The 9,358-nt window shown below is 68.8% G+C and overlaps 1 protein-coding gene across 3 annotated transcripts in view; it reads left to right on the forward strand.

Annotated features, from left to right (window-relative positions):
• Positions 1–4,507: 4,507 nt before the first annotated feature.
• Positions 4,508–9,358, forward strand: part of KANK2 (KN motif and ankyrin repeat domains 2) — a 30,565-nt gene continuing 25,714 nt past the window's right edge. For 2 of the 3 annotated variants that reach the window (XM_026660608.2, XM_026660611.2), the window contains exons 1-2: positions 4,508–4,581; positions 4,970–5,018. The gene's annotated coding sequence lies outside the window, so the exon portion shown is untranslated. Of the gene's footprint in view, positions 4,582–4,884; positions 5,019–9,358 lie in introns of all 3 variants that reach the window. The other variant, XM_026660609.2, reaches the window with a different exon arrangement.

Genomic DNA, 9,358 nt, shown 5'->3' on the forward strand with positions numbered 1-9,358 from the left:
GTCCCGTTCTCCCCCCCCCCCCCCCCCCCCCCCGGACCCCGCCCCCCCCCCCCCCCCCCCCCGGGTCCAGGCCCACTCGCCCCAGTCAAATGCCGTGGTGTGGCGGGGTCGTTCTCCGCCCCTTCTGCTGCCCGGGGTGTCTCTCCCGCGGCCTGGGCCCGGTGCTGCGGGTGCCAGACGGGGTGTCTGGCCTGTTTACCCAGCAGCCGGGGGCAGAGGCGAGGTGGCCCCGATCCTGCCGGGGACCCTGCATCTGGACCAAAGCTCAGCGAGCTGCTCCCGGGCATCTCCCCCTGCGGATCCCTGGACACGGGCAGCGAAGGGGCACCAGGCCGGGATCTCTCCCCCGTGGGCTGACTGCTTCCTGTGGCTAGAGAGCGGGGCAGGCCGCGGAGGCCCCCCTCCCAGCGCCGGGAATGGAACCCAGGAGTCCTGGCTCCTCATCCCGAGTGGGCCAGGCCCCCCCCACCCCGCTCCTGTCCGAAGCCAGGGGCCCCACGGCCCTTGTGGTGCATGAGGATTCTGCCCCCCTCCCACCTCCTGGGGCGACGGCGGGATGCAGCCTCTGCCCAATCCCCATGCCTGGGGGGGCCAGCAGGAGCTTTCCAACCCCCCAAGTGCCTGAGCGAGCCCTAGCTCTAGGGTAAGGGGGGAGCACCTCACTTCCCGCCCCACTCGCCTCTGTATCTTTCTTTTCTCACACGGAGGAGCCCCCCTCTTCCCCCAGCTTTGCGATCTCTTCCCTTGACCTCCAGCGAGGGGGGTGGGGTGCATCTGGGACGTTCATTAACCCAGGGGTGGAAAGAGTGGGGCTGGGGGGCTGAGCTGGTTAGATGGGGGGGGGGTGAATCGTAGCCGTGAGGCTGTTTGAACTGAGTCGGGGGTGGGGGGCTGGTCTATTGGCTGTGGGGCAGGCGGTGCCCCCAGCAAAGGGGCACAGTTTTGGGGAGGGGGGGCTGCCAGGCATGAGCCCCTCCACTAGCTCCCACACCAGGCCCTCCACGTGTGGGGCAGGCAGGGGGTTCCCCAGGACCTGCAGTGTCAGCCCCAGCCCCCCAGCAGCAGCCAGTTGTACCCTGGGGGGCCCAAGAGCCTCGGGCGTGGGGCCCTGCTGCCCCCCTCAACTCCAGCAGGGCCGGGGGGGAGCCCAGGCCTTCCCTGCCCCCCTCCAATCACAGCTACCCCCATGTTGTTACCCCCCCCTTCACTGTCTGAGTCACCGGCCTTAACCCCAAACTGGAAACTTCCCCCCCTCCCCCGCTGCCTCCCCTGTGCACCCCGTTGAATTTGGCTCCTGCCTCACTCTGGGCCAGGACGGGAGGACGGGGTCTCCCCAGCCCGGGCCCGTCCCCCGCGTCTGGCCGGCTGGGGCCGCGGGGAGAGGCGCCGGCCGGGGGGTTATTTATAAAGTGATTTAACAATTAAAACCAAAAACCTTTGGATTGTTTGAATTCCCGGGAGCCGAGTCTGGTTTGTGTTGCCGTGGGGCCGAGTGAGAGCGGGGGGCAGCAGGGGGCTGTGCAGACACACCCCCCCCCCGCCTGCCAGACCACGTGCAGCCCCCCAGGAGTGTGGGACCCCCCCCCAGGCCGGGCACTGGGCAGACACAGTCCCTGCCTCAAGAGCTGACGCTCGCCAAGGCTTTGGAGGGGAAACCGAGGCCCGCCCCCCACTCCCCCACAGGCCAGTGGCAGAGCCCGGCCTCGCCCCACACCCGCCCCCTTTCGCTGGAGCCCTCCTGCGGCATCTAATCTGGCCAGGCCGGCGTGTGCTGGGTGATAGCGCCCAGCCCTGATAGCCCCAACGGCTGGCGCGGCGGAGGGGTTGCTGACAGGCGCGGGGGGCAGTGATGTGAATTAGTTACTATTAGGTGTATTACGGTAGTGCTGAGATCTGCCCCCCGCTGTGTGCCGGGCACTGCCCAGACACACATTGCAAGACCATCCAGACCCCAAAGAGCTCCCAGTCTAGCTCGATGCAGGGTGGGAGGGGAAACTGAGGCAGCGGGCGGGACTTGCCTATGGTTGGAGCTGGGAAAAGAACCCAGGTGTCCTGGGCCGTGCGGCTGGGGTTCGGCAAGGCAGCGGGACGGGACCTCGCGGGGAGGGTGCGAGGTGCAGCTGCCGGCGAGTCGCCCCGGTGGGCTGGGGGCCCAGCACCTGCCAGGTGTGGGGAGGGGACGAGGGGCCCTGAGATGGAGGCCGGGACCTTGGGATTGATGCCCGGCTCAGCGCCAGGCCCCCGGGCAAGTCACTGTGTCCGGCCGGGCCTGTTCCTGGGGGGGGGGGGGGGGGGGGGGGGATTTTCCGGCCCAGCCCAGGGCTGCGCTGGGCCCCCAGCAGGAGTGGCCGGGCACAGCTGACTGAAACGGAGCCAGCGCAGGACGGTGCCAAATGCATCTGGCTGCAGCCCAGGCTCCATGGGGATAAATGTCCCTTCGCCAGCCCCTCTCTGCCCCGCTGGGCTGAGCCCCCTTGGCGGGGCTGGTGCCTTCTCCTGGGCGGCAGGGCAGAGCTGGAACCAACCGAGCTGCTGTTTATGGGGCACGATGCCGTCTGCCCCGGGCCTCGGCCCAAATCCAGCCGAGAGGGGTGAGCAATCGGCTACCCCGGGGGGGTGGGGGGAGCAGCTGGAGCTACAAATCGAGGCCCCCATTGTGCCAGGCGCTGCCCAGACCCCAACCGAGATTGGGGCCCCGTCGCGCTGGGCGCTGCCCAGACCCCAACCCTCGAAGAGCGCAGTCTTACTGGACAGCCGGTGGCCCAGCAGGACAACGTAACTTGCCCCCAGTCAGTCGGAGCCGAGGCAGGTGCAGAACCGAACTCTCCCTGAGCCCTCCCCCGGAGCCCCAGTGCAGGCCGAGGGCCTGACCCGGGCTGACTGGTGGAGTCCAAGCTGCAGGATCGGGGCCCGTGTTTGGCAGCAGAGCCGTGCGGCCGGCAGCGCCCCAGCGGTTTGGTGCAGCCGAACCCCAGCCTGCAGGAGGCAGAGCCAGTCGGGGGGCAGGAGGGCAGTGTGCCGATGGATCAGGACGCCTGGGTCCTGCCCCCACCTCTGCCAGTGGTTCACTGGGGGCCCCTTACCAGGTCTGGGCAGCGCCCGGCGCGACGGGGCCCTGATCTCGGTAGGGGTCTGGGCAGCGCCCGGCGTGACGGGGCCCTGATCTCGGTCGGGGTCTGGGCAGCGCCCGGCGTGACGGGGCCCTGATCTCGGTAGGGGTCTGGGCAGCGCCCGGCGTGACGGGGCCCTGATCTCGGTCGGGGTCTGGGCAGCGCCCGGCGCGACGGGGCCCTGATCTCAGCTGAGCTCCACCCATGTAGCTCTAACCCACGTCATTATCACTAGCCACAAACTCCTCGTGTAATGTTTCAGCTCTGAGCAAAAATGCACCAAGAGCTGGAAAAGCAGCTAAATTAGAACCAGGCCCGCGGAGCCGTTCACCAGCCGCTGCCAATTAACTCCTGCCAGGCTCTTTCCCAGCCGCCCGCGGCCCCGGGGGGAGCCCCAGGAGCGGGGCAGCGCAAGGGGCAGCGGCTGGCGTGTTGTTCTGGGTCTGGGCAGCGCCTGGCATGGGGACAGGGCACCCTGGGCACTACCGTAATACACCTAATAAATGCCCCTCGCTGTGCTGATGGAGGGTGTAAATGGGCCCCTCAATCCCCACAGAATCCCCTGGAATGTTACACAGCAGAGCAGGGGGCTCTACAGGCCCAGCCAGGCCCCATCGCGCCGGGCGCCGCCCAGACCCCGGCCGAGATCACAGCCCCGTCGTGCCGGGCACCGCCCAGACCCCGACCGAGATTGGGGGCCCCGTCGCGCCGGGCACCGCCCAGACCCCGACCGAGATCACGGCCCCGTCGCGCCGGGCACCGCCCAGACCCCAACCGAGATCAGGGCCCCGTCGTGCCGGGCGCCGCCCAGACCCCGGCCAAGATCACGGCCCTGTCGCGCCAGGCGCCACCCAGACCCCAACCAAGATCGGGGCCCCGTCGCGCTGGGCACCGCCCAGACCCCGACCGAGATCAGGGCCCTGTCGGGCCGGGCGCTGCCCAGACCCCGGCCGAGATTGGGGCCCCGTCGGGCCGGGCGCTGCCCAGACCCTGGCCGAGATCGGGGCCCCGTCGGGCCCGGCGCTGCCCAGACCCCGACCGAGATCACGGCCCCGTCGTGCCGGGCGCTGCCCAGACCCCGACCGAGATCACAGCCTGTCGTGCCGGGCGCTGCCCAGGCCCCCAGCAAGACGTGGCCGTTACCCTGATGAGCCCAGCCCAGCGCACCCAGTTTGCCCAATTCCCCGTTGTCTGGAGCGCGGCAGCAGCCGGGCCGGGGCCCAGCCCTTCCCACTCTGGGCGCCTGGTTCTGCGGCTCCCCGGCGGGCCGCAGCCGGGAACCGGTTCTGCTCCTCGCAGCGCTTCGCACGCCGGCTCGGGCCCTGCTCACACGGTCGCTGCCCCTTTTAGCTGGGGAGGGGTGTGTCCCGGGCGGGGGGGCGGGACCAAGGCGGCCCCAGGGATCTGGGCTGGCTGGTCCCTTTCAGAGCTCTGGAGTCTCTGCCTGGGAAACTGACAGCGGAGGGAAAAGGTACCAGCCCCTGCGAAATCCCCCCAGACCCCTCTGCCGCCTTGGCGCGGGACCCCCGAGGGGCGCGACCAGCCCCCGGCAAGGCCGGAGACCCGGGGAACCCGCCCGTTCCTCCCAAGGAGCCCGGGGAATTCGGTGCCACCCTGGGGGGCTCTTCGCAGGCGCGGCGTCGAGGGCGAAGGCGGGGAACCGGCGGGAGCCGGCGTCTCCTTTGGGGCCTGCGGAGACCAGGGCCCGTCCGTCCCGTCTCCAGGGAGTTTAGCTCAGGTCACTTCACCCGCTTCTTTCTCTGCCCCTGGTCAGAGCCCGATTCCGACCCCGCGCGACGCCCCCAATTAACTCCTGCCAGGCTCTCGTGAAACCGACGCCTTTCTTCTCCCTTCGCCAGGTCGGGACGGGGCGAGGCGGGTCCGACACGGGTCCGGGCTTCTCCCAAGGTAAGCGAGCGACGCTCCCCGGCCGCCTGCTTCGCTCGCGTTCGCGTTCTTGGCCGGGCGACTTTCCAGCCCCCGTGTTGGGCAGGAGCAGGAGAGGAGCCCGGAGGGTCTGGAAATGGAACTGCGTCCCAGGGCGGCGATGGGGCTGGCCGTGGTCCCTTCGAAACACGCCGAGGGACCGAAGGCGGCCTCCGAAGTCCCCGACTCCCAGCCCAGCGGCTCTGGAAGAGGCTGGAGTATTTTGCTGGGCCCCCTTTTTTCCCCGGGGTCCCTTTGCAGCAGCCCGGCGAGGGGGAGCCGCGGGTCGGGGAAGGCGCCGGGCGGAAGCCAGCGGATATATTTTTGAAGGGCACGGTTCTGGGCCGGGGGGGAGGGGAGCTCTGGTCATTCTCCCAGCTCCAGATGTTTGTCATTAGACTCCAGCGGCTTTACCCCTTGTTTTCCACTCATGTGCGGGCGGGCTGGGGGCTGGGGGTGGCTAGCGGCTGGGCCAGCCGGGCAGGGGCTTCCTGGGCCCTGGGGAAGGGAAACGCGGGAGCGGTCCAGTTCTGGGGGCTGAGATCGGAGGGGGATGGGGGCTCCCCCCCCCTCGGCCTGCGGTTTGATTCCCAGTCGGGGTTCCGGGCCCCCCACCCCAGTCTGGTTCTTAGATCGCCCCTGCCCTGTCCCTCGGGACCAGCCTGGCCCCCCACAATAGAGGCTTTGGCCAGCTGCCCTGGGACGGGCATCTCGGCTTCTCCGTGCACATCTGGGCGCCAGGTGAGGGTGCCGGGCGGGGGGGATACGGGGCGGACGGGGTCGTGCTTCTGGCACATGGCCCGGGCTGGGAGATCGGGGTCAAATCCCCAGCTCTGCCAGCGACTTGCTGTGTGGCCCTGGGCTGCGGGGGTAACGTGGGGGCCGTGACCCCTTGATTGGGAGATCCCAGAGGCAGGGACTGGGTCTGATTGTGAGTCTGGGCAGCGCCCAGCACAAGGGAGCTGATCTTGGCTGTGGTCTGGGCAGCGCCCAGCGCGACGGGGCCCTGATCTCGGCCGGGGTTTGTGCAGCGCCCGGCGCGATGGACTCTGATCTCGGTGGGGATCTGGGCAGCACCCGGCACAACGGGGCCCTGATCTTGGCCAGGGTTTGTGCAGCGCCCGGCGCGATGGGCTCTGATCTCGGTGGGGGTCTGGGCAGCGCCCGGCCTGACGGGGCCCTGATCTCAGTTTGTGTCTGGGCAGCGCCCGGCGCAATGGGGGGTCACAACCTTGCCCAGGTCTCTGGGTACTAAGTATCTAATAAGGAATACCTCATTTCTCCTCCAGTCGCTGGAGGCCAGATCTCCCCGTCCCGGGTGGAAATGCCCCTGGTCTAACAGGCAGTGGGAGGTTATAACACGGGAGGTTTACGACGTATGTTGGAGTAGCGCCCCCAGGCTGCGGCTGAGTTTGGGGCCCTGGCGGGCCGGGTGCTGCAGACACAGAGGGGCAGAGCCTAGAGCTCCCGGGCTAAAATCCCAGTTCTGCACGTGCAAAAGCAGTTCCAGAATCGGGGCTGTAAATCACAAGAGCCTGTTTCCTGCATCCCCACATGCAGGAGTGCAGCTGCCTCTGGTGTGGACCGCGGCAGCCGTTTGGAACAGGCAGTGAGGGAGAATCCCGGCTCCGGGGGCCTTTAAGGGGGTGGAATTTAGAGGGAGGGGCCCGTAATAAGTTCGGGAGGCGAAGGTCGGGCTCGGGTGGCGTTTCGGTGGGTGGCCGGGGCCCAGTGACTGACCAGGCCTCCACCCCGGTGGGCAGGCTGGGCGCGGCGGCTGTGGGGACGGTGCCAAGGAGCAGCTGAGATGTGTGATGTCAGAAGGGAAGGCTCAGAACCGGGATTAGCCGATTAGGGGCGATTAGCACTTAACTCCTCCGTGCCCACGTCCTGGGGGACGCTAAAATCCTCGGGCAGCCATGGCTGGGATCAGGGACCCCCCCATTGTGCGTCCCCACAAATTCAGGGCCCCCGTCGTGCCGGGCGCTGCCCAGACCCCAGCTGAGATCAGGGCCCCATTGTGCCAGGTGCTGGGACACGTCTTGTGGGGCAGCGCCGACCCTGGAGAGCTCACAGTCTAACTAGACATGGGGGAAACTGAGGCACGGAGGGGGGGGAAGGGACTCAGCCAGGGGATCCGAGGCAGGCATGGAACCCAGGTGTCCGGGCTCCCAATCCAGAGCTGCAGCACCTTGGGGGCGGCCGGCCAGCCCCAACAGCTGCTGGGCAGGGAGGGGCCGCGGGTAGCTGGGCCCAGTCATGCTGGGAGACGAACTCGAGCTGGTCCAAGGGGGGGGGCTCAGCCTGCGGAGGGGGGGCTGGACTTGGCCCATGGGAAGGGGGGCTTGGCCTACGAGGGGGGGTCGTAGGGCTGTGGGCAGGGGAGGAGGGATGGGGTAGGGGGGTGGGGGGTCCTGGCCTGCAGGGAGGATCGGGGGGGTCCGATCCACATCAGCCAGTCTCTGTCTCCCCTCATTGTAGCTCGAGGAGCCCCCAGCCCAATACCCCCCCGCAGTCACTGCCGTGGGGGCTGCTTGGCCCAGTTCTGTCTGGATTGGGGGCGGCTGCCACAGCTGGGGCTGGCTGGGTTTGGGGGGAGGGTCTGGGGTGGGGCTGCTCTGGGCAGAGGGGTGAGCCTGTTCCCAGGGGCCGTGGGAATTGTGGGATCCCCCCGGCACACCCCATCCTCCCAGACCAGCCCCCCCAGTATCCCTCCTGCCCCCCACTGGACCAGCCCCTCAGTATCCCCTCTGCCCCCCACCAACCAGACCAGCCCCATGGGCCCAGGTCCCCCTGTTCCTTGCCGCCCCAGTTTGGATCCCTGGACCCAGCCGGTCCCGTCCAATCCCCAGCACCTGCCGCCCCAGAGGACCCCGCCCCCTGCATTAGCGGTGGGTCCTTCCTGACCCCCCGCGGCTGCCGAAGCCCTGAAGCATGCGGCTGTTTTTTCCCCTTTGCAGCCTCTCTGCTCCCCCCAGTCTCGGTGCCAGGGCCAGGAACGGCATCAGGGGGGTTGGCCTAGGTCCTGCCTTCTGGGGGGGCTCTGGCCCATGTGGGGAGAGTGGAAAGGGTCCCCCAACCTTCCCCCTATTTCAGAATCTGCCCCACAACCTGCAAGTCCATTTAAGCCCCCACTGCCCCTCTCTCCCACCCCCTGGTCTGTGGAGCCCCAGTGCTGCTGGCCGGAAGGGGAAGATTCGCACGGACGCCCCCATTTTGGGGGGCCCGTCTCCCAAGGTGCAGCGCTCCCCACGCCCCCCCCCCCCCGGCCCCCGTGCCCTGGCCGGCCCCCGTTTGGGGGGGGGGCTGGGGGCTCCCGAGGCTGAATGGCTCCGTTGTGTGAGCGAGGCGCGGGTGGTGGGGGAAGGTCGGACAATCGCTGCTTTCATGCCAGGCCCAGGCGGAAGTAGGAAAAGTCCCTAAGGGGGCCCGGGCGGGGCCTGTGGCTGGGGGGGGGAGCTTTGGGGGGGGGATTCTGGCTGGGGTGGGGGTGGGGGCTCGATTTATTTCCTTTGCTCCTGCAGCTCCTCCCTGGAGCAGAGACGGGGCAGGAAATCCAAAATCTGTGGGGCTGCAGCGTAGCCCATCTGGAGGTCCTGCCCACCCCTCCATGCCAGCCCCTCACCCGGCCTCTGACCCCATCCCCCTGTGGGACACAGGGCCTTTCCCCTCTGACCCAGCCCCAGGCCTCTGCCCGCGGGGTGGGTTTCGGGGCACCCCGTCCATGTCTTTGCCACAGGGCCGGCTCTGAGGGCGGCGTCCGAGGCCCAGACGCCCCGGGGATGGGCACCCCAGGGGGGTCACTGCTCTCAGCAGTGTCCCAGGGCCCAGCGCGCCATGGGTGCGACCAGCCCGGCCTCACCAGGGGCTGCCGCGCCCGGAGCTCCTGCTAGGCGGGTGCCCCCCTGGCTGTGACCCCCCCTCTTCTGGGTCACTTGCTGTGGGGGGCTGGCGGGGGTCAGAGCTGGGCAGGTCACACGGTCACTAGGGGCCGTGTGGGATCAAGGCCTCCGCGGCTTAGAACAGAGCTGGACGCAGGCATCTGAGAAAACCCACTCGGGTGCCTCAGCCAGGAGCAATCACAGGTTTCTGATTCACTCCCCCCCCGCCCCCAAAACACCCCCCTGCCCCCCGAGGCTGGGCCCAGCTGACCCGCTCCAACCCTGGCACCAGCCCAGCCCGGCGTCAGCACCCTCCTGCCCAGCTGTGTAGCTGATTCCGCCCAGCGCTGAGATGCAGCCGGGATCCCTATATAACCACCCCGCGCCCCACCCCAGAGGTGGCTGCATCTCAGCACCAGGCGAGGGGTCCCTGTATAACCA

This window comes from Terrapene carolina, unplaced genomic scaffold (genome assembly GCF_002925995.2).
Source record: "Terrapene carolina triunguis isolate 2854851 unplaced genomic scaffold, T_m_triunguis-2.0 Scaffold833, whole genome shotgun sequence".
Taxonomy (NCBI): Eukaryota; Metazoa; Chordata; order Testudines; family Emydidae; genus Terrapene; species Terrapene triunguis.